At 44.0% G+C, this 24,352-nt stretch overlaps 1 protein-coding gene across 1 annotated transcript in view; it reads left to right on the top strand.

Annotated features, from left to right (window-relative positions):
- The window catches only part of DISC1 (DISC1 scaffold protein), a 483,193-nt gene extending 460,674 nt beyond the window's left edge, over positions 1-22,519 (top strand). Inside the window, exon 14 of the transcript XR_013232748.1 lies at positions 20,409-22,519. The gene's annotated coding sequence lies outside the window, so the exon portion shown is untranslated. The remainder of the gene's footprint in view (positions 1-20,408) is intronic.
- Positions 22,520-24,352: the final 1,833 nt, after the last annotated feature.

The raw sequence follows: 24,352 nt of genomic DNA, 5'->3' as shown, positions 1-24,352 counted from the left end.
TTCTCTGTGCTGGCTGTGTAACACAAGTAACAGCACCAGTTGTGCTCTGCTAAGGCCCTGTTAATCTTTAAATTATGGGCTCTGTGAATCCTTAAACTGGGTTTCCATATAAGTGGGTCAGTGTCTCTTTGGAGAAACATATAAATTAGTAAATGAGAGTGAATGGGTTGAATATGCATGTTTCATGTCTGGACTTCTACACACCCCTGGAACAGCTTCACGCTAACCTCAGAACTTTCATCTGAAGAATATGGCACCGATCTGCAGTGAAAACGTGGGAGAAGAATATTGAAAGCCTCTCCTGCAACCCCCTCAACAACAACAAAAACCTGTATGGTAGGCAAAAGTTAGCTAAAGAGTATATAATCAGCTTAGGTATCATCTCCTTGGACTAATTTCAGTTTCTGTCACTAAAAAGCACTGAGCTCATCCTTGGATGGGAAGCCAGGTAAAGCCCATTAAAGAACTGATGACAGAGAAGCTTGCAGGCTAATGGAGGAAAGAAGGGTCACCTGCTGGGCAGAACTGCACTGCAGTATTTATCTGGCTGTGGTGAATTAATTCTTTACTAGGCAGCTGCTTAGTAAACAGCTCACACAGCAATTATAAACAGTTCATTGAGGTGCATGGGCTTCAAAAGGTGTAACCTTGCTCAGGATTGCACTGAGTTTCTTCATAAGGAATATTTTAGAAACAGACTTTGAGAAGATCTGTATGAATCAATGCATAGCCTTGTGGGTAATAGCTCAAGGAGGTACGAAGAGAATACTTAGTGAGAAAATGTTCACTAAATATATACAGTGTAAAAGGCGTGTGACCTGATTCAGCAGCTCCTCGTGCCTCCCTTGTCTCCACACACTTCTTCATTCATTGCCACTAAATATTCAGTTTCTCATAGTGGCTTCAAAGTTACAGAGGAGCTAATTTCCAATGCCATTGATATCATATTCTTCATTTGTAAAGGACTTTCCTCGTGTTTGCCCTTAAGACTTGCCTAGAAAAGAGGCTGCTGTTCTCATGGTACGGATTGGGTTGCCAGATAAGCAGTCATGCCTTCCTTTTGGCCACACTGAATCAGCACAGAGGTGAAGTGCAAAGTAAGATCTACCAGGCTGAAGGTGCTTTTCACAAGTCAGCCTAGCCTTCAATTTCCTTTTCCTATCATCAGCTGAAATACAAGCCAAGATAAGACTTCCATGAAGACTGACCACGGCATCAGCTGCTCATTCGTGCATTTATTCCTTTTGTCTAGTACTGTGAATGATGATAAAATGTATTCCAACTAAAACACCTTAAGAGTGACATAATTTCTCAAACCCAAGGAATATGTGTTTATATCCTCCCTGGGACAGCCATTGTCTTCTAGGGCACCTGGGTGATTTAAATTCACTGTCTCAAGTTTCTGGGAAAGACATGTCAGAGGGAGGGAAAAAATGTTTAAACTGGAACAGACTCCACTTTGTTGTTGCTCTTACTCCTGTTAGCAGAATAGTTCATCCCCTTAGGGGAGAAATATGCGGTCCAGATGGGCTTCGGGTTCTTTAAGATGCTTCTGAACCATTATATCCTTTGAACCTGGTAAAGCTTAAGAAACCCGGGATTCACTTCAACAGTGCTCCAATTAATTAATAGTAAATGACACCTTAAGAAAACATTTGGTACAGCACCATCTGCTCAAAGCTCTGCGGCAGATCTGGGACACAGGGAAGGATCACAGCACAAATGTCACCGAGGAAGCTTAAGCTCTCCTATTACACTTTGAGCCAGGTGGTACTTTAGCTTCCAAGAGGTTATCTTTGAAATATATAAGCGTTTACTAATTAAAATGATGGCTCCGCTCCATTATGCCACCATGGCATGCTTTCATTACTGCTACCTGAGTGAGAATGACATGCTGGAAAGTTGGCATTTCACATACGGTTGCTACTTACATTTCATGTGGTGAGGCCCGTGGCAACAACACTAATGCTAGCAAAATGCCATGTTTCTTCCTGTGTGCTTCAGTAAGCAAATGAAGACCCCTGACTGATCCCACCAACCTCAGCAGAAAAGACCACAACATCACATAGGATCATACAGCACTCCACCTCCTGTTGGATTCCAGAAGGGTTATCAGGAAGCCAAATGCCAATTTCAATTATTGAGTTGCTGTATTTAAGATCACAGACAAGAGATACGCAGGCTGATTCCCAACAACAGGATTTTCCTCAGAGAATTTCATCTCTGTGGGGATAAAATGTATAATGTTCTACAAGAAAATCAATGAATGGAAAAAATTAATGGAGTAAGTTCTGAAGGGTGCAACATACTTCCCATCAAGTTAAAGGTAAAGGTAAAGGTATCCCCTGTGCAAGCACCGAGTCATGTCTGACCCTTGGGGTGACGCCCTCTAGCGTTTTCATGGCAGACTCAATACGGGGTGGTTTGCCAGTGCCTTCCCCAGTCATGACCGTTTACCCCCCAGCAGCAAGCTGGGTACTCATTTTACCGACCTCGGAAGGATGGAAGGCTGAGTCAACCTTGAGCCGGCTGCTGGGATCGAACTCCCAACCTCATGGGCAAAGCTTTCAGGCAGCTGCCTTACCACTCTGCGCCACAAGAGGCTCTTCCCATCAAGTTATAGAATGGTATAATGGATGCTACTAAAGGATGGTGCAGCGAAAGATATTGTGACACCAAACCGATGATGCATTGCCTAAGGAAAAGGGAGTAACCTGAACATATATAGAAAGTTGGTCTGACTTCAGACAGCTCAGCCTGGAAGTAAATGATAAAAGTCACCTGCAATGTAACCTAGAACAACCCCCCCCCCAAAAAAAAAAAAAAAAAAAGTTGAATGCTCAAATCAAGGAGAAATTTGTTCACACATACAGGTATGTTGGACCAAAATCACTTGGAAGATTGTTGAAAAATATAGATAATTGCTATAATTCAAAACAGCTAGGAACTTTGGATAGTGGCACTTAGAAGGAAACAGGGTTTTATCTGCTGGTGCTGAGAAGAAGGAGAAGAAGAAGAAGAAGAAGAAGAAGAAGAAGAAGAAGAAGAAGAAGAAGAAGAAGCGGCTTACAGTCGCCTTCCCATTTCTCTCCCCACAACAGACACCCTGTGGGGTGGGTGAGGCTGAGAGAGCCCTGATATCACTGCCCGGTCAGAACAGCTTTATCAGTGCCGTGGTGAGCCCAAGGTCACCCAGCTGGCTGCATGTGGGGGAGCACAGAATTGAACCCGGCATGCCAGATTAGAAGTCCGTACTGCTAACCACTACACCAAACTGGCGAGAAAAGCTGCAATGGCTCTTGCTGCCTCAGTTGACATAGGACATCTCCTTCTAACAGATGAGGTCAGAAACTAATTGGAATCCTAACATATATCCATAATCTCAATACAATTTATCAGGATAGCAGATGGAAGGAAGCAAGGCTTCTGGGAAGGCATTCATACTAGACTTATCACATAATAGAATATCAATGTACTCATGTTACATCCCCTAACATAATACAACTTTTGCACATCTTGAATTTTGGACTAGCACAGATGTTCTTTTAGGCATATTTTTCCTGTTTTCAAGCTTGTTCTTCACAAAGGAACACAAAGGCTCTTTGATCAAACTTCCAGCTTTATTTGAATACATAATTTGCAGAGCTCTCTGAGTCTGTGGCCACTCTCATTCTGCTCAGGCCCAACAGAATAGAAAGACAGTCTTGTCCATGCCTAACACCCAGCTCCTCCAAGAAAGTACAATTTATCCAACCTTTTCCATCATCATCATCATCATCATCATCATTCAATGTATAGCCGCCAATTCCAGAACCGGCTTGTGGCAGGTTACAAATGACCAGTAAAACCCCAATAAAACCCCATTAAAATGGACAGCAAAAATTACAATAAAAATAGAACAACATGGCTACATCTCATTCTCATTTTATATCTGGTTGTACAGGTTTTTTAAATGGTGCTTCATTATTTAACTATCCTGCTTGCAGTCCCACATGGACACATTTGACACTGTATCACTGGACCGGCTGCTTTCCCTACCAGATCTGTGTTAGGCTGCTGGCATCCATGTTACTCTGGCTCCTTTGGCCCAATTACCATCCCTTTGGGATTTATAAAGGGGCTATCATGGCTATTCTGCCCCTGCTCAGTAGCTCTGAGGCAATGCCCAACCATGGTAAAAATATAGAGATTTAGGCAATTCCTAGAGTATTACTGTACTGTCATAATGTCACTTCCAGGTCTGAAACCAGAAATGCCATTGCAGTATGACAGTGCCACTGCTTCACCTCTTATTTCACCCCTACTTGTTCAATGGTCTGCAGTGGGAGCTTGGGGTCAGGAGGTCTCCTACCACAGTGGGAAACTGGACATGTCTTCTTATTTGGTATCTTAGGGACTATGTCTGTTTTGGGGTGCCTTGCCTCAGTGTACTCTGGACAACATAAGCACAGAGTGCACCAAAACATGCAGTGAGACATCAAAGAGTTTCTGAGGTTTGGGGCACGCTGAAGGTGAGTTTCAAGATCGGCAGGTCTATATTATTATTTCTTATTAATTAACCACCGCCCTGGCTCATAGCAGTTTACAGAGAATCTTTAACCGCTCCTGCGGAGCGGATTAAATAAAATGCTAAGGGCTTCCGGGGAGGAGTTAGGGCGGGACCAGTCCAGGATAAAAACTCGGAGGGGTCCAATCAGGAGCCACGAAGCGGCTCCTGACTGGGCCCCTCCGACTGCCACTCGGGGGCCAAGTGGCCAATTGGGAGGCGTGCAAAGCGCGCCTCCCTATTGGCCACTTGGGCCGCCCTGGACTGGCTGCCCAGATGGTTCGGCGCCGGGAAAGGAACAGGGCTTCGACACGGCGGCCCTACTCCTTTCCCAGCGCCGAACCATCGCCCTTCACTATGGAGAGTGCGGACGGGAACGGAGCGCCCCCGCTGACCGCCAAAGCCCAGGCCCTGCTCCTTTTGACACAGACGGCTCACACAACCAACAGCGCTGCCCAGGGGCCCTTGAAAAGCCTCCCCGCAGCCCTCCTCCCCAGGATGCCCTTCCTGCTCGCACCACCACCACCACCTGCCTGCCGGGAAGCCTACCCACCGACTACCGGTAAGCCTACCCACCGAACACACCCATGACACCCCCACCACCCTGCTCCCTGCAGATTCCCACCCTCCTCACATCCCCCCCAACATACATACCCACGGCTCGCAAACCCGCATCCCGACCCTCCACTCCCTGCGCCCCACCGCCCCCTCGCTCGCCCGCCCCCTCGCTCCTAATTGCCCGTCCTGTTGCCTACCCCTTTGCCGGACATCCCCGCTGCACTCCGACACGCCCACCGACAGCCTGTCCGACCCGCCCGCCAGCTAGCCCTCACTCACAATGAACCACGCATGCGCCAAGCTCCGCACATGAGTGGTTCATATCCTCCATTACCTCCCCCTGCTCCTCCCCCCCAACCTCCAGCCACGCACCGCCTGCACTCATCAACCAACCTGCTTCCTGCTTCTTGCGCCGCTGGCAGAGCCGAGGATCACCACCACTGACCGAAAATGGAGATTCCTCCTTGCCGCCCGCCCCTGCTCGCGAGACTGCCTGCCGCGAGAAGCGAGGGCCTGCCTTCTCCAGTCGTCCTCATGCTGGTACGCTCTCCTGCCTTGTGCTGCCCTTGCCTCTTCGTCGCTCTGCCACATGGCGACTCTTTACTCCCCGCCATCCACTTAGCCCCCACCCCTCAAAACGCCCAGCCACCCCTGACATGCTGTGCGCCTCTTCCGCACTGGCACATCTGCCACCCCTCTTACTTTCTACCCACTCGGGGGAGACCCGAGCCTGCTGGGTACTGGGGCTCTTCCTGGAAGCCCTGTCCGCCCCCCTCCCGGGGAGGGGGAGTGCCTGCTAGCGCCCATTGTATTTACAGTACAATGGGCTTTACATCTAGTAAAACCATAAAATAGAATAAATTACAATAAAGGCGGCAAATTCCTATAACCCATCTGCTGTACTCAAGGATCTTGCAGCAGCATTCTATTGATCCTATAACAATTAATCCACAATCCATACTCACACAATGAAACCCCTCCCATCTGACTCCATGCCTCAAGGTAGATATTAAGGATGGCAAAATGTCCGGAGCTGTATGGAGGAGGGACCTGAGGATCTTCCTTGTCCTGGCCTCAACCAAACACTTGTTGGAAGAGCTCCTTCTGACAGGCCCTGTGGAACTGTGACAGCTCTGACAGGTCCCTTAGGTATTCCAGGAGCTCATTGCACCAGGTAGGGGTCAGGACTGAAAAGGCCCTGGCCCTAGTCAAAGCCAGGTGCACTTCACACAGGCTGGGTATCACCAATGTGTTAGAACCCACAGACTGAAGGGCTCTGCAGGGGGCATAAGGAGACAGACAGTCCCTCAGATATGTTGGGCCCAGACCATGAATTACCTTGAAGATCAATACCAAAACCTTGAACTTGATATGGAATACAATTGGTAACCAATGCAGCTGTTTCAGCACTGGCTGAATATGTTCCTGTGAGAACACTAGCAAACCACATTTTACACCTGTTGCAACTTCTGGGTCAAAACCAAAGGTAGGCCTGCATACAGTGAGTTACAGAAATCTAGCCTGGAGGTTACAGTTGCATCTATCACTGTGGATAGGTGCTCCGGGGCCATATAGGGTGCTAGTAGCCTCGCTTGGTGCAGATGGAAAAATGCAAGTTAAGCTATTCTCATGACCTGCGCCTTCATTGACAAGGATCAAAGATCACCTCCAAATTCCTGGCAGAGGGTGAAATCTCCCCCCATCCAGGCAAGGGAGGTGTGCTTCCTGATCTGATTCTTTCCTACCCAGCCACAGGACCTCTGTCTTGGAAAGATTATGTTTCAAGAGGCTTTGCTTGAGCCAGACTGTCACTGCTTCCAAATATCTGGCAAATGTTTCCAGGAGAGGGAAGTCAGGTTGGCCATCCATCAGGAGGTAGAGTTGGGTGTCACTGGCATACTGGTGGCAGCCCCGCCCAAAAATCTGGATCAGTTGGGCCAGAGCGTACATGTAGATGTTAAGCAATGTGGGAGACATCAGCTATTGAAGGGCTGTCCCTGAAATTCTAGTCCTAGCCATTATTGGCCAGCCAAGTAATCCAAGAGTAGAAACAGCATCAACAGTAGCCATGCCACCTGTAGCAGAAGAGATATTTTTCATCAACTGTTAGCCCCCTGCCTGGTATTGGCTGGGCTAGCTAGGGTTTGCATCAATGTTGTTGGCAGTGGCCAAGCCCTGGTACCAGCTGCATGTAGCACAGTAAATGGGTGGTAGGGAATGAAACTTCCATTAGAGTTAGCGTTAGAATTGTCAGGTTCATTCTTTGGGAAGGAGGCCTCCTGCCCCCCAGCCAGCCCTTCTCTGTCCTTTCCAAGTCTCTCTTTTCCTTCCTCTCATCTGTTCCAACTTTGCCACAGAATGACATTCATCAGAATAACAAAATTGCCCACATATTACAACCAGAAGTTTTTAGTTCATGTTTTAATTATATAATATCTGAATCTATGTGTGTTGTTTTTGCTGTTGGGTCTTCTGATTGGTTATGGAGTCATTTGAGGTAAGGGATAATATGGAGATACTGTTTTTCAAGCAAAGGGTGCCAGAAGTCCCATGGCAAAAGGAACATGCAAACAACACATGAGTTAATTCCTTTGCAGAGAACGCCTTTCACAGTTTTGCAGGAAAGAAAGTCAGAAAGCCTCTTTGAGCCTAGTAACCTACAAGTAGGAAGTTGTGTGCCATATGGGTTACAGAATAGAAATAATGGTTCATATTAAAATAAAATAAAATAAAATAAAAATAAAAATGATGTAACACAGAGTGAGTAGAACAAAAAAGCATTTCTTCACAATACACTCTTTGTTATAATTTTTTAACAATATCTATAAAATACAATGGTTCTTACTTCTGTTGTAGTATATTTATATTCACCATTTTGGGTTTCATATTCCATAACTAATCTATTTTATATCTATATTATGGGTTTTATCTTTTCTACACATTTGGTATTACGTATTTTTGCCGCCTCTACCTACTCACTGTAACTTTTGACAGTAAGGTAGCAATGTGCAATTCAATTTGGCTGATTCATACAACCATTTAAACTGAACAGCCTGACTTGCCCACCAATCAGCTGTTCAGTTTAAATGGCTGCCAGACATTTAAACCCTCCCTTTCATTTCCACCCTTTCCAAAGGGAGAGAAATGTAAAGTACTGCTGGAATGGCTTCAAGCCTTTCCAGTACTCATTTTTGCTTCCCTCCTTTTTGGTTTGTCCTCCTTACAGCCCAACAAACAGCTGATCCCTGGAGAGATTTTTCTCTGCAGCAGGATCAGCTGATTTGACCAAATCTGTTCAAGCAGGATCCACTTCTTTATACGTTTCTATTCAACATGTTACATTTAAAACTTATTTATTTATTCTCATTCTGTTTCTAAATTTCAGTATATTTATGTACAATTTTTAACTACTTGTCATTTTGAATTTATTTCCAGCTTCCATAAAACACACTCTACCTCTCCTCAGTTTTTGCTATTCATCTATTTCTCAGATAAGTTGTTAATTTGACCATTACTGCATAGTCAGCAAGATTATTTTCCCATTCTAGGCAGGAGCAGACATCTAGTTTCCATTTCGCTGTGTAAATATTTCTAGCCACTGTCACCATGTACTTAAATAAATATCTCTTCCAAAATTTTTGGCATTGTCAGGTAATCTATTAGGCAATATACCTAACTGTGTATTCTTAGTTTCCACAAGGAACCTACATTTTAAAATGGTATGCATTTTTCCATTTATTTTAAAAAAATGTTTTTTTACATGTCCACCACAAATAAAAAAGTTCCATCTGATATCCCAAGCATTTCACAGTTTATGTCTCCTTTTTCAATGTTCTTTGGGGTTCTATACTATCTAAAACATTTTGTACCAGTTTTTTCCCTTTTCTCTTCATATAAGCCTTCCTATGGATCCATAGATATCTATTCTCTAAAATTCTTTATACATTTTATCATATTTTTTCACTTCTTCTGTTTGTAGTTGGAGTAACAACTTGCATATCCATTAAAGTAAATTGATTTGTAATCAACTATTCAAACTCAGAGTTCCACCTTCCATGTTAATGATCTTCTTTAGTCTTGAAACTGAATATTAGTTGTAAAACTATTGAATATTTATTCTTTCATCTTTAATATCTTGCCAAGCCTTAATTCTCCTCTGAGCATTTATTATGTTGCCATACATTAAAATATCAAATTTATTTTTATTTCTTGTGCATTTATCATGACAATTCTGTGAGCCACCTTTTGCTGATTCATGTTTGACTGGTATTTGATTTTTAATCCAATCCATAATCTAGACCAGACATGCCACTTGATAATATAATCATTCATTCTCTTTTTAATTGCAGAGATTTAGAGTAGGTATACATTTTTGTAACCTTTCTGCCAATACTGTAACAAAGATTTTGTAATCTAATTTCAGCAGAGAAATAGGTCTATATGACTGATTTAGTATTGCATCACTGTCTTCTTTATATATTAATGTTATATATGACTCTTGCCACATTAGAGGTATTGTTTTTCCTTCTGACAGAGCTCTTACACCCACCTACCTCACAGAGTATCTGTTGACAGGAGAGGAAGGGAAGGTGACTCCTTTGAGTGGTGAAGAGCAGGGTATAAAAACCAACTCTTCTTCTTTTATTTCATTCATAACTTTAGTAATGATACCTTTATGAATTCTTCAAAATGTTTATAATATACTTTTGATAGCTTATGCAGTCCTGGAGCTTGTATAGATTGGATCCTGTGCAATCTAGAGATGCCAAACTCTCAAGGATTTTCTGGCCGACTCTCCTCTATCAGTCCTCCAAGTTTAGTGAGTATTGGATTAATGGGGTCCACATTACAACCCCCCAAAGATGGTGACCAGGTGGAGGGGTAAAACAGCAAGAAAAGAAAAGAAAGGTAAGGTTAACAGAAGCCTTGCTGAAAAGAATCAAAGATCCAGAGGATATCTGCAGTAGAAACTGAAGGTGACGGACATATTTGTAAGTCCAGCAAAATCAGCACAGTGTGTTGAGCAGACCCAGTGCCACCGTAGCACTGTAAACGTAACAGAATAAAGGAAAAGGCAGGGTTTAGAAAGTGTATAGAATGGGACTCCCAGCAAATAACATACACCAAATGCACAGGAACCCTTACTCTGCTGCCCACTCCTTTACAATCTCTCCAAGCAGGGATCAAATTATATTTTGGGAGTTCAAGTTACAAACCACCCAAAAAGGTCTCCCCTGTCTTCTATCTAGAAAAGACACTTGTAGTTACAGGAGTCTATGGAAAGGTTCAGGAACAAACCAGTGACACCAAACTCACAGAGAAAGTTTACCTGGGCATACCTCCCCCAGGCACACTGGAAACAAGAGAAGCACACTCCCATGCTTGCAGCTCTCCCCTCCCAGTCTCCAAGAGCAGGTTCTCAAGGATAAAAAGTCAGGCATACCTCAGAGTTCCAATGTAACCCTATGACATCTTGGCAGACACAACACCACATAAGCAAGGGAAGCAGAGGACTGGCTTATGAAGCAAACTTGCTCCCAGTAGTACATGTTTTATGCATTACAAAGAGTTAAAAGCCAATTCTCTACTTGCTTCAAATTCCTGAACACCTCTGTGTGCTGTCAGGGTAAAAGTGGGTACAAAGGGTGCTTGTCATGGGAGGATGTTCTCCACCCTCTGAGTACCACAGGTCCCCATCCTACAGCACCAAACCCATCCTGCCAGCCCACTGGAGCCCAGGCCCCATAAGGGAACAGACCTACCACTGGGCTACAAAGCTGATACCTAGAATTAAACTTTGTTGGTCATAAAAGTGCCATTGGAATCAAATCCTGTTCTGTTGGTTCCAATCAACATGTCTACACACCTGGACAGAGAAGTGAAAGTAATGGTCCAGATGTCCATAGGTTGTTTTTCTTGGACATGCTTACTTTCCTTAGATCCCAGACACAGCTATTTAAATGTTGGCTTTTGGCCAAACAGCAATATATATCCAGACACTTGCAGACAGACAGACAGACAGACAGACAGACAGACAGACAGACAGACAGACAGACAGACAGACAAAATAAAGTGAGTGATGGACCGTCTTTGACAAAGAAATAAGAAGAAAATAGATAAAGGGGCTGCTCAGCAAAAAAGAAGTTAGAAGGGAACATTCTGTGTGTGAGGGAAGGAAGATGATGAGATCACCATATACACACAAGTCTGCTGCATTAAATGTGAATCAGCTTTATATATCTCTATAACTATGATTAGAAATAGGTAGTCTGATCTTTTATTTATAAATGATAAATGATGACATTTAATCCTTTGACTGTGGTTAATTACACCATAAAAATGTTCAACCTCTGCACTGAGGAAAAAGTAATAGTATTCAAAATGTGTCAGGAAGCAAAAACACTTAAAATGGAGAACACAAATGGATTTCTTTCAGAGCCCAAGCCCACACATTGCCAATAAATTCATACTAATAAGTGTTTTAAAAGCAAGACCACCCCTTTGAAAGATTAATCTCTTCCTCCTTTCACAGTATTCACCACCAACATATACCATTTAATGAATTTTCATCCGGCCTTCCCCATCCTTCACTTCACATTCCATTGGCCAGTGTCTCCCTTCATTTCTTGCCTAGATAGCATACATTGCAACCTGTTTCCTGCCTAGCTGCAACCAACTAAGACTAGGTTATAGCCAAATGAACAGATATGAAATTACTAGAGTTGTGGTGCATGCACCATTCTCCCCTTTATTCAACGCAAGGAAAACCAGCTGTGACCTGTGTTGATCAGCTGAGAGTCTGTGACATCATGAACCTCCCCAGGAGCAGCAGAACTAACTTTGAGTCTAGTGACACCTTTTAGATCAGCAACGTTTTGCTCAAGGTATAAGCTTTTGTGTGCATCCATACTTAAGCATGCACATGAAAGCTTGTACCTTCAATAAAATTTTGTTGGTCTTAAAGGAGCCACTGGATTCAAACTTTGTTCTGCTGCTTCAAACCCACATGGCTAACCACCTGAATCTATCTCCCCAGGAGCAGTGCTTCAAATCTCTAAAAAGTATATTTGTGTGTGTGTGTGTGTGTGTGTGTGTGTGTGTGGAGGGTATTTAATTAAATAAATAAAGCAAACAAATATTAAATCAATTAACTTTGCAAGCATCACTTTAAAAAGAGCTGCCATTTATGCCAGAAGATATTACTGATGTAAGGAATTTGTAATGGAAGTCCTGGCTATTCCTCCCTCCAGCTGAAATATATACGTAGTTCAAATTGTTGTGGTGTTGTGTGGCTTTAGTAGTGTTCCACATCAGCTTCCTTACGGTAACTCTGGAACGTCAGCATGATTGATGTAAACAGATGTGACTTGGTGCCAAGATGATGCTTTCACCTCAAGGGAATCTGTGTAGGGCAAAAAAAAGTAGGTCTCAAGACCCCGAATGAAAAGGCAGTTCACTGCAACTGAGCTTTGAAAGGATGCCAGGCACGAGAACTTCACCAGAAGGAAAATGTGCAGGAGGAAGTTTAGTGCAGACAATGGCAGGGAGAGCTGCTCCCTTCTGAATTCGGGGAGGAAATAGTAGCACTGAGCTGCATTTCTGTGCTAACTAACTCTGTCGCTGTGAAATAGTTGAGTCTAGATTGAAAAAAATGCATATTTAAACTTACAGTCAGATCAGATTTTAAAAAAAGAAAGGAGTAACAGAATCTTAAACGGGAGAAACTATATATGCTATGTACTTAAAATGATAAATATATTTTAATAAGTAACATTACATACTGTGGTAATCCAAATTCCATGCCAAGAAAAACTGAATTCTGTGCTTTGTACACGTTAGAGATTAGCTGAATTAATTAAGCAAAGCTAGCAAGACATTAATGTTGATTTTGAATAATTTATTCATCTCATCACAAGTTGCCTTTCTCTTCAGCATGTCCTCCTCATGCACAGTGTAGTGGTTAGAGAGCTGGGCACTCAGGATTCCCACTCAGCCACAACGTTTGCTGTGTAGCCTTGGGCCAGTCACTCTCTCTAGGCCTACCCTACTGCACTCTGTGGCTGCTAAAGGCTAAAACTGAGGGATAGAAATAATATATGTCATGTGTGCCATAGAGAAAAATAGATCATGAAAATATAGTCATTTTTAAAAAATCCCTGGATATCCTGCTCCACTCTCATCTGCTTTCATGGCTTCAGAGACCTCACCAGGCATTAGCCGATCTTTGTAGGATATGATAGCAGAAATTCCCAGGTCTGTGAGTAATATAAAAGTCTAGGCATATATGGCAAGGTGATGAAAATGCAGAATCACTGTACACAGACCTGCCCACAATGTGCCTGAGGCTGCTTTCATGCAACAATCATTCTCTTTATAGTTTTCATTGGAGCTTTCACATGGAAGTTTCCCTGCACTTTCTTTACCTCAGCACCCTGCAGCTGTGTTTGTTATGCAAGACATCCCACATTAAATAGTAGGTTCTGTATATCCTTTTGGCAGCTTGTCATATTGTTGAATTGCTCCTAAGGTGCACTTTTATGTCTTGGCTGAATTTCCTCCAGTGGACTTTCCCCAAACTGGAGCAAGTGCCGTTGCTGAGGTGTTCATCCATGTGTTCCGTTTTTATTAGTTTTCTCACATTACATCAGACTGCTGTTCCATCCAGTTCAGTATTATTGACTGTGCTCTGGCAGCAGCTCTCCATTATCTTAGGCAGATTATTTCCCATCTGCATCATACAAACACCAAATTAGACAGTATGAAGGACGCAGAGCTCCCAGCCTTTTGTTTTCTTCAACAAGTTAATGTAGGGCATTTGCATGAGAGAGCTGGTAGGAGGAGGAGGTTGTTTAAACCTTTCTCTACATGCCTTTACTCTCCTACAGCATTTTCCACATAACGTTCTAAACCAGACTTTCTATTTTATTTATTTTTTTACTGCTGAGAACCCTTGAAACATTTTTCAGGTTTCAAGAAACCCCAGAAGTGGTATGACCATGCAGAATAGGATTGAGAAGTATACCGGTATACAGGTCCACCCACATCATCCAGGACCATCATTGGCCATATGGGGGGGGGGGCAGGTTGATATGACCATATATGGTCATATCAACTGATAAATGTTTAACAAATTAAAAATATATTAAAAATTAATTAACTCCCATTCAGGAAACATTCCAGTGCAGTCTAGAAACCCCAGGTTTTCATGAAACCTTGGTTGAGAAAGCCTTTTCTAAACCCATGCCTCCTTAGACAGTGGCTTTTGCTTTATGACCTACTTTGATTTTTAAAATAGAATTCATGACTATCAATTTCCCATTAATTTTCCCTATTCTGCCAAGTATCTGATATGCACATTGTGCCCTTCTTCATGTCTAACACCAGAAAATAATATTTTCTTAAGTGTGAGGCTTCTGGAATTTGAATATAACTATCTAAATATTATATTTACCTCTTTTGTTTAATTTTTTAAATAAAACTTTAAGGCAGATAGTTTAAGTTGAGCCCTGCTGGCCAGAAGAATCACCCGTCTGTTCCAGCATCCTGACGGTAGCCAACCACAGGTCCATGAGCAGGACAGAGAGGTCAAAACTGCCCCTGCTGTTGTTCTATAGCTACCAGTATTCAGACACAGACCACTTCTGGAAGTTACATTTAATTACAATGCCTAAATCATAAACATTCATGGATATAACTTTCATGTAAAATAAGTTAAATATTTCATTGAATTACCTGAATTGTTTGTATTAAACTGCACTGTGATATTAAATCTGTACAGTACTATAGTGACTCACAGGGTGTGTTTTTCCAGAGCTGCTAGTTGCAAAAATGCATACCCAGGGACATCAGAAAAACAAATTACATATGATGGTAAGTAAAAATAAAATTGCTACTAAGGTTCCAGTTCATATAGGCACAGATTTATTCCAAATAACTTGAATCCCAGAAAACAACTCTACTCCATCCTCCGTGATACCCCTTCAAGTATTTGAAGATGGCTATCATATCACTATCATCTTTCCCCCAAGCTAAACAGACCAAGCTCTCTCAACCTTTTCACATGCATCTTGGTCTCCAGACCCCTCAACATTTTTGTTTCCCGTTTCGGGATGCCTCAACATTTTTGTTTCCCTTTTCAGGATGCGCTCCATTTTGTCTACATTCTTTTTCAATGGTGATGCCCAAAACTAAACACAGTATTATAAGTGAGGTCTAACTAGAACAGAGTAAAGCAGTACAGAGTAAAGCAGTACCATCACCTCATATGATCTGGACACTATATCATTTTGATACAACCCAAAATCAATTTGCCTTTTTAGCAACTAAGTCACACTGCTGACTCATGTTCACTACATGGTCTACTCAGACCCCTAGGTCCATTTTGTACATATTACTGCCAAGGCAGCTCTCCCCCATCCTATAATGATACATTTGATTTCTCCTACCTAAATGCAGAACTTTACATTTTCCACTATTGGAATATATTCCAGCCTGTCAAGATCATCCTGTATGCTAATTCTGTCTTCTGCTGTGTTTGCTACCCCTCACAGTTTAGTATCATATGCAAATTTAATAAGTACCCCGTCTATTCCTTCATCCAAATCATTTGTAAATATCTGTACACCGCCCGTGGCGCCACAGGCGCCACAGACTATATAAAAGAGTAAGGGGTTGTGGGGAGGAGTTAGGGCGGGACCGGTCCGGGATAAAAACTCGGAGGTGTCCAATCAGGAGCCGCAAAGCGGCTCCTGATTGGGCCCCTCCGAGTGCCACTCGAGGGCCAAGTGGCCACTTGGCCCGCCCTGGACTGGCCGCCCACATCCGCCATTTCCCCACTTGCCGCTGAGCTGGACGCATCTCCAACAGGACCAGCGCCTCCTCCTGTCGCCAGCAGCCCGCATACGGCCTCCAGCAGCCTGCCTTGCCGCCCTCCGAACCGGCTTCTTCTCGCCCGCCGACACACTCGGCCGCCGCCCACCCGCCGCCGCTTTCACCTGCCCCAGTGGCCCTGATGCGAGCCGCGCTGCCCCCAGAGGCGCAAAGCGCCTCCCGACGCCTCAGCCTGCCGCACAAGCCGCCACCGCCGCACGAGCCCTGGGTACCGTCCGGCAGCATCGCTCCCTTCCCCAGGCCGGGAATCGGCCCCAAAAGCCGCCGCGCGAGGCCCGGGAGACACCCAGCAGCTTCGCTCCCTTCCCCAGGCCAGGAATCGGCCCCCAAAGCCGCCGCCGCCGCCACTGCCGCGCGAGGCCCGGGAGACGCCCGGCAGCCTCGCTCTCTTCCCCAGGCCAGGAATCGGCTCCAAAAGCCGCCGCCGCCGCCGCCGCGCGAGGCCCAGTAGACGCCCGGCAGCCTCGCTCCCTTCCCCAGCCTGGGAATCGCCCGCTGCAGCCGCCGCACGAGGCCCGGGAGACGCCCGGCAGCCTCACTCCCTTCGCAAGGCCGCCATTCGCCCCCAAAAGCCGCTGCCGCCGCCTCCAGAGACCCGGGAGACACCCGCCAGCCGCGGGGAGAAGCCCAACCGGCGCCACGCCTGAAATGACTCTTCACCGATCTGGAGCTCCACCACCTCGACAACAGCTGCCCGGTGAGTGAGCTGGGGCCAGCCGCGCTCCGCGCAGCTGCCAGGCGCTCCCTGCGGCGAGAGGCTAGCGCCCATTGTATTTAGACATACAATGGGCTTTTTTACTAGTGTTGAATAACACAGTGGCCAAGATAGATCCCTTAGGCACTCTACTTGTGACTCATCTACAAGAAGATGATGAACAATTAACAAGCACAATTTGGATGCCATCTGTCAACCAGTTATTGATCCACCTAACAGTAATAGGATCCATACCGCATTTTACCAACAAAAAGAATATCATATGGAACCTTATCAAAAGTTTTATTGAATTCAAGATAAACTATATCCACAGCATTTCCCTGATCTAGTAAGGTAGTAACTTTCTCAAAAAGAAAATAGATTAATCTGACATGACTTGTTCTTGAGAAACCCGTGCTTACTCTTAGTAATCACAGCCATCTACTCTAGCTGCTCAGGGACTGGTGATTTGTTCTTAAATTCTGCCAGCTATAGATGTCAAGCTGACAGGTCAGTTGTTACCTGGGTCCTCCTTTCCCCCCTTCTTGAAGACGGGGGCAAACATTTGCCTGCCTCCAATCTTCTGGCACTTCCTGTTCTCCAAGAATTGAAGAACTTTTTGACTTATTTTCTTATGTACATTTGGTGGGTGCTGAGAAACCTTAGGAAAGTTGTGGAGGTACATAAATTGCAACATGGATATGTGTGACAATGGTGTTAAATTTCCTTCCAAAACACACTGGTTAAAATTAGATTGCAAAAGAGAATTTAGATTGTTCATCAAAAGTCCTTATAGGTCAGCATTATATCCAGTGAGCATCCAAAGAGGTAGTGGTAGTGAAGAACTCTGATTTTATTTATAAAATCTATTCAAATAGGATTTTGCAAACATTCTTACTTGAAATATCTACAAATAGCTACTACAGAGAAGGGTGACAATGATTTGGATTGGGACTATAGTGTTGGGTGAGAGTATGTTTATTAACCTCCCCCTGTGCCCTTTTCTTGTGACAAAACAGATCTTTTCATTAAATAACACCTGTGTGATTTGGGAATGTCTCATTCCCATCAGCTTCCCCTGGCCCACACCAGCATCACTTTCCCTTTTTTACTTTCTCCTTGAAAGCTTTCCCATTTCAAAATCAAATCTCTTCTATGTCTTTTGCATGGAGCTCTTTTTCTTAAAGTATTGTTAAGACACTTCCCATCTTACCTGATGCAATATTACAAGTCCCTGATAGGAGATTTCTATGAGCTGTTGCTGACAAACCTTGAGACAGCAGTCTTGTGGCTACCAGTGAAGGTGGTTTCCCAACTATGTGACCTTAAATGGGAGGAATTCTGGCTCAAAAGACCCTCTACTTCTAGGTTCAATGCTCAGCATCTTCAGTAAAAAAGGATCAGGTATTCAGTGATGTGAAAACCTCCACATGTAGCCTTGATGTGCTATTGACAATCTGAATAAACAATATGGACTGATCACTGACACAGTATAAGGCAGTTTCGTGTAAGTTCATATTTTGACAAACTGAATATTAAAGACCTATATCATTTTACCTATTGTTTATATTTTAGTGATACTAGTAGAAAAGAAGGAAAGCATAATCTGGAGATGTGATACACATCTTTTTCATAAAAGCTGTTTCTTGTTGCTGGCTTTACTGCTGCTTGACCACCATCATTGTATTATGATACCTGTCACTGTTCCAACAGCCACTGTTCTTCCAACATGTCTATTGGCATCTGTTCTTAAGGATAGTGGCTTAAGTTATTAGAAACATGTAAAAACCAGTCTGCTGTTGAGTTTCCCCTCTCCTCTTTTGAAACATGCAAAGTAAATAAATTAAGCCTATTCTGCATCCTGAAGTCATTCTCTACATTATTAACTGCCCCTGTCAATGAAATTGTGTCAGGATTCAAGACAAGCTGAACAAAAAAGGAGAAGGTAGGAAAAACTTTGATAATGTTTAGTGTTAATCTAGGTCTTTTATCACCCCAGTGGGTAAGGACAAATGCAAGAAGAAGACAACAGCTTAGGTTTAATGGTATAAATTAAATGGTTTATTAGGTTTCTATTATTTAGGAATTATTTGTTAAGGCTACTCCCTTAAATACTTTCCTTCAGATTAGTTACATACAATCTTTAATATCTGTTCTGTTTTCTTTTGGTGGCAAAGATTGTAATTAAGTCCTATTTCAGTTTTATTTTGTCAATATTGGTAGTTTCTACAGTGGTGGTTTTCTCTGGTTTCACAGTGAATTCCAGTCTGGCTGCATTTGACCTTGTTTTCTGCTCAGATGTCTGTCAGAATTTTTTCCCCTTTTGTATTGTTTCCCCACCCTTCAAGGTTCAGCATACATTCAATTTAAGTTTTTTCCAGGGATTTTAAGAGTGCTATTGCCACAATTTTCCCAGGTTTTATTTTTGCCTCCAAACCAAAGTTATCTCAAAGCAGAAACTTTCCATTGAATTCCCCCATTCTTCTGTCTCTGAAAGGCCAGATCCCCCCCCCCACTCCTGTAGTATCCACATTGATCAGGGACCACTTGCTGTGTACCTTCCACCCTCCTCCCACACCCTTAAGTGTACTATAACTACTGCTGGTACATTATTATATTTGCTGCTTAATTAATTAATTAATTAATAGAATTTGTGAACATGTCTAACACAGACTCCTGTTGGTCATTACAATGGTATCATCAGCTGAACACTGACTAGCAAAGCTTCACCACAGTCACCTCTTTCTGTGGTCTTCCCCTGCCCAGAGAGCTGGCTCAGCCATGGTGGAAGCAACCATGAGAGAAAGACTAGAGTCATTGCTTAGCTGTCTCTCCTCACTGCTTCTGCCAGGGCTATGCTGGCTCTCTGGGAAGAAGAGGGCGGGGAGGGGGAACCTGGGAGCCAGGGACGGATAAAAGGGGGTGAGGCCAGAGGGACAGGGACAGATGCTGAAGGAGTTGAGGAAACCAGAAGACCCCATGGAGAAGAAGAGGAGTGGCGAGAAGGAAGGAGGAAGGCAGAGTGGTGGATATGGAAGTTGGAGAAGGTGGAGAGTGAGGAGCAGTGCCCTAAGCTGGAGCCAGAGAAGGCAGATTGGGAGGAGGAGGAGGAGGAGAAGGACGCAGATGATGACGACAATCCCCTCCACCTATCTGGTGTTCTCCTAAAAGGGGCACCTAAACCCATGTCTTGGTGAAGGTGCTAGGGGGTGCCCTAGCAGCCAGGCCAGGAAAGTATCACATCATTTTTCCTGACATTTTCTTCAGCCATTTATAGCCTAGTGGAAAAAAACATTTTGTTAGACTCAGCCTAGATGGAAAACAAAAGTGGTAGTGGAGCTTGTACATTGAGGAATGGGGAGAACCACTAGGGTCTGCTAAGATGGCTGCCAAATCTCTATTTACAATTTCAGAAGACACACCCAGTAGGAAAATCACTAGTATAGAGAGACCAAGCACATGACATCAAAAACAAAACAAAACAAAAACATCCCACCTGCAACATATCCAGTTTTTCTCATTGTTATGCAAAAAACATAGTCTGTGATTCCAAAGAGAAAATCAGAAGAGGAAAGAAGGTGAAGAATGTAGGTGCAAGATTCGAATTAAATCTCTGAAAATCAAAAGTAAGCTGCGGATAGAGAAAAGACCATTTTCCTCTTTTTTTAGCCCTTTCTCCCCACTGAATACTTCATAACACTTTTATTATCTTCTCTACAGACTTTCTCCTACAAAAAAGAAATTCAAGATCTTCCAACAAGAAACAGGCTATGCTATGAGAGAATTTCATCAAGCATTAACATCTGGCAAAGGAAATGAAAGAAAATGAAACCAAAGAAAAGAAAAGGCAACGGCTATTTGGAAAACAATGATTTCTAACAACAGTTGTCATCCCATTTAGAAAGATGTGGAAATGGTTGCTATCTTCTCTGCCAGAATGTCAAGATACTATTTTATTGATATTATCATAGAAATGTCAGAACGCCGTAGTAATCAAATAAATTGAGAATCCAGGCCTTTGAAACACCCATTGGTGCTTTCTAGTGACATCAATTTCTAGTGAAATCAATTGAATTTTCTGACTCACTCTAGCAATATTCTTTATACTAGGGGCAAAGCCCGTTGTCTCCAAGAATACAACGGGCGCTAGAGCTTGGCAGTGGGAAGAGGAAGGGGAGGAGTTGTCCAGTCTGTAAGGGCATGGGGTTGTCATGTGTGTTGTGTGGGAGGTTGTGGTGGCATGGTGGCAAATGAGGCCATGGGTGTGGAGATATGGGTGTCAAGAACCTGTGGTGTGGGATGTTCGTTGATTGTGGGAGAGGACTGACCTTTGGGAATTGCAGCATAGTGGTTACAGATGAACTTTCCAGAGCCATATCCTCAGATATGTGAAGGGAAAATCAGACTGGAGACTCTTCTTAGGGGAAGATTACATGGCAACCAATTCCCCCCAGTTCTGCGTCATTTCCCTTCTTGTGTGAATTAGGCCACATTCACCGAAATGCCCCTCTGCCCTAATACACATAGGGTAGTCACAGTACACAGGTGTCCACCCTGTTCCTTCTGTCTCCCATATTTTCACTGTTGGTAAAATGTTATGTGCCCACATGCTTCTTTCATGGTTGCTCCTTAGAAGAATGGATTTTTGTACCCTATTGCTTACTACCCAAAGGAGTCCCAAAGCGGTTTACAAACACCTTTTCCATTTGTCTCTCCACAATAGTCAACCTGTGAGGTATGTAGGGTTGTGAGAGATCTGAGAGAACTGGGAATGGGCCGCAGTGACCCAGCAGGCCTCAGGTGTCTCAAAGCATTTTCCAATTGTCAGCCCCCAGGACTGATGCTGGTCTGCCTGTCTGCGCCCCAGAATACAAACAGTTGCTGGTAAGGGCTGGCCATAATCCATAGGCCAGGAGGGACACTCCTGCACCACTCCCTACCAACTGTAGGCAAAAATGGCTCATTTGAAGGCTGGACTCTGAGGCATTGTACGATTTTGAAGTCCCAACTCCAAACCTCGAGGAATATTTCCAACCCAGAGGTAGCCAACCTACAGGTGTGGCCTGGAGAGCTCCTGGAATTACAGCTCACCTGCAGAGTATAAAGATCAGCTCCCCAGGCAGAAAGGGCTACTTTGGACAGGGTTGTGGTAGAGAAGAAACATTTAAGGCTTCCCACACAGGTTGTTGTTGAATTGAAAGACTTGAGGCCTACTGCACGGGGTTGTTGTGCAGATGAAACAGGAGACAAAAGAGCCAGCTTCCTCTGCAGAATAACACTGTGCAGTGGCCTCAAATCTGCAGAGAGTTGCAAAGAAGAAAACACATGGCTTGGCTGTGTCTAACCCCTGGGCAGAGCAGTATTTTAAGTGAGAAGGGGCTTTTCTGTAGCCTCCCTGTCAGGCAACTGTTTGGCAGAAGGGGAAAGTCCCCCCCCCTCAAAAGGAAGGCCCTCAGTCTCCCCTGCGTTGCTCTTGGAAAGGCCTCCTTGCCTCAGTCAGGGCCTATCAGAGGCTCCTTCGCAGCAGGCCTGAAGAGAGGGGGGAGGGCAGCACTCTGCAGCCTCCTGCCAGCTCTGTCAGGGTTCTGAGGCAATTTACAGTTGGACGTGGCAGTTAGGACAGCCTTGGGGCAAAAAGGTCTGGCGCAGCCTGTCCAAGCCTCTGTTCTCATCCCCCTTGGCAGCCCTACTGACCTCCTCTCCCTTTGGTGGTCAGGAGCAGACTGGCAGCCAGACTGGGCTGGGTGAATGGAATTTTGGTCTGTCCTGGTGAGGGGCCAATAGGAAGGCACTTTGTGTGCCTCCCCATTGGCTGCTTGGCCCTGGATGGACACTCGGAGGGCCCAATCAGGAGCCGCTTTGCGGCTCCTGATTGGGCCCTCTGAGTTTTTATCCTGGACAGGGCCCGCCCTAACTCCTCCCCAGGTGGCCTTACTCTTTTATTTAATAGGACCCTGTCCTATTTAAAGATAAGTAGCAACAGAGAACCAATGTGATCCACAAAGCATTTCATTATAGCAAATGCCATTCATGTGAATGGGGTTCTTATTCCCCATAATATTTGACAGGCTGTGCTGTCAGGAGAAATTCCACTTAACTATCATCCTTATGGTGATATTCTGAAGGGAGATGAGCAAGAATTGATAACTGTTTGACAAGTCTGTTTGAAGGGATCGTGCATACTCGTACAATAAAGAATCCTTCTGTGAAGTCCGGGGTCACTATTACCCAGAGACAGGCAATGACAAGCTACTTTGGAGCATCTCTCTCCCTAGGAAAATGTAGCTGCAGCAGGAATTGTCAGACTGCTGCCCTTCTACTGCCCCAACATTCCTCACTGCCTCCCACTGCCTCCCACCCCATCCTTGTTCATGACATAGAATTTTTCTTCCAAGAATCGAGAATCTTTGTTTTCACGTATTTTACAATGAGGTGTATTGTGATTTTAATAAACGTGCCTTTTATCCCCAGTTTTTCTGCAAATTCCCGTTTTGCATGCTGTGAAAAAAGGCAATATTGTACTCATTTATTTTCATGTTGCACATTATTATTGTTGTTGTTATTAGTGAATGTTGATATTCACATATGAATGCTACCCATTCCAGACAGAAATAGCAATGTCCCAAATTGATAAATATTCGCCCTCTATTTGGACACACACAAGGAGAATGATGAATATCTGTGGACTATCAGCATTCACTGGGAGAGTTTTTAACAATTTCCACCACCACCCCTCCTGGAAATGAAGATATTCAGAGGAGAAAGAGAGACCTTTCCCAGTTTGGACATTTGCAATGTGAGAATTCCCATTCTCATTGAAGTTTTCTTGTGTAGGGGGTCACTAGCCATTATCCCTTCTTTACAGATGATGATTCTGGGGAGGAACTAATCAGGCTTTCCTTAGGACAGAGAGTGCAACATTCTTCCCTTTTCATTATACCACCATGTTTGAGTAAGGAACGTTACCTCTGATTGAATCAGACTATTGGCCCAGTTCTCACTGGCAGCTGAGTCAATGTCTCAGGAACAGAAACATCTTTCCAAGCCTCTGCTAAGAGAAATACTTTTAATGGGAGACGTAGTGACAGCGTGATGTAGTGGTTAAGAGTGGCGGCTTCTAATCTGGTGAACCAGGTTTGATTCTCAGTTCCTCCACATGCAGCCAGCTGGGTCACCAAGCAGTCCTGTCAGAGCTCCCTTAGCCTCACCTACCTCATAGGGTGTCTGTTGTGGGGAGAGGGAGGGAAGGCAATTATAAGTGGCTTTGAGACACCTTCAGGCAGTGAAAAGCAGGATGTAAAAACCAGCTCTTCTCCTTCTGTGTTAAACTTGGCCCTTATGCATGCAAAGCTGGTGGTCTGCCACTGAGCCTTAGCCTTCACCAAATCCAACACAGGCAGACATTTCCAAAGTAAGACATCACTGTTTAGGAAACCGGACTTTTTGGAATATGGCTTCTCATTGGATGAGATCGCCAACTCATGTAAATATGCATGGATTAGTTTAAAGTCAAGTGTAAATAATAAACAGCACACATCCTTTTATGTATATATTGTGCGATGATCATTAGATACTTTACATTTGGAAGAAATATGTTCAGGGTATGCTTAGGATGTGTCTTACAACAATATATTGGCTGAGGCATTTAGAAATGACTGAACAAT

Source organism: Paroedura picta, chromosome 1 (assembly GCF_049243985.1).
Source record: "Paroedura picta isolate Pp20150507F chromosome 1, Ppicta_v3.0, whole genome shotgun sequence".
In the NCBI taxonomy this organism is placed as follows: Eukaryota; Metazoa; Chordata; class Lepidosauria; order Squamata; family Gekkonidae; genus Paroedura; species Paroedura picta.
The sequence above is the reverse complement of the archived record's forward strand: the minus strand, read 5'-3'. Positions and strand labels throughout refer to the sequence as shown.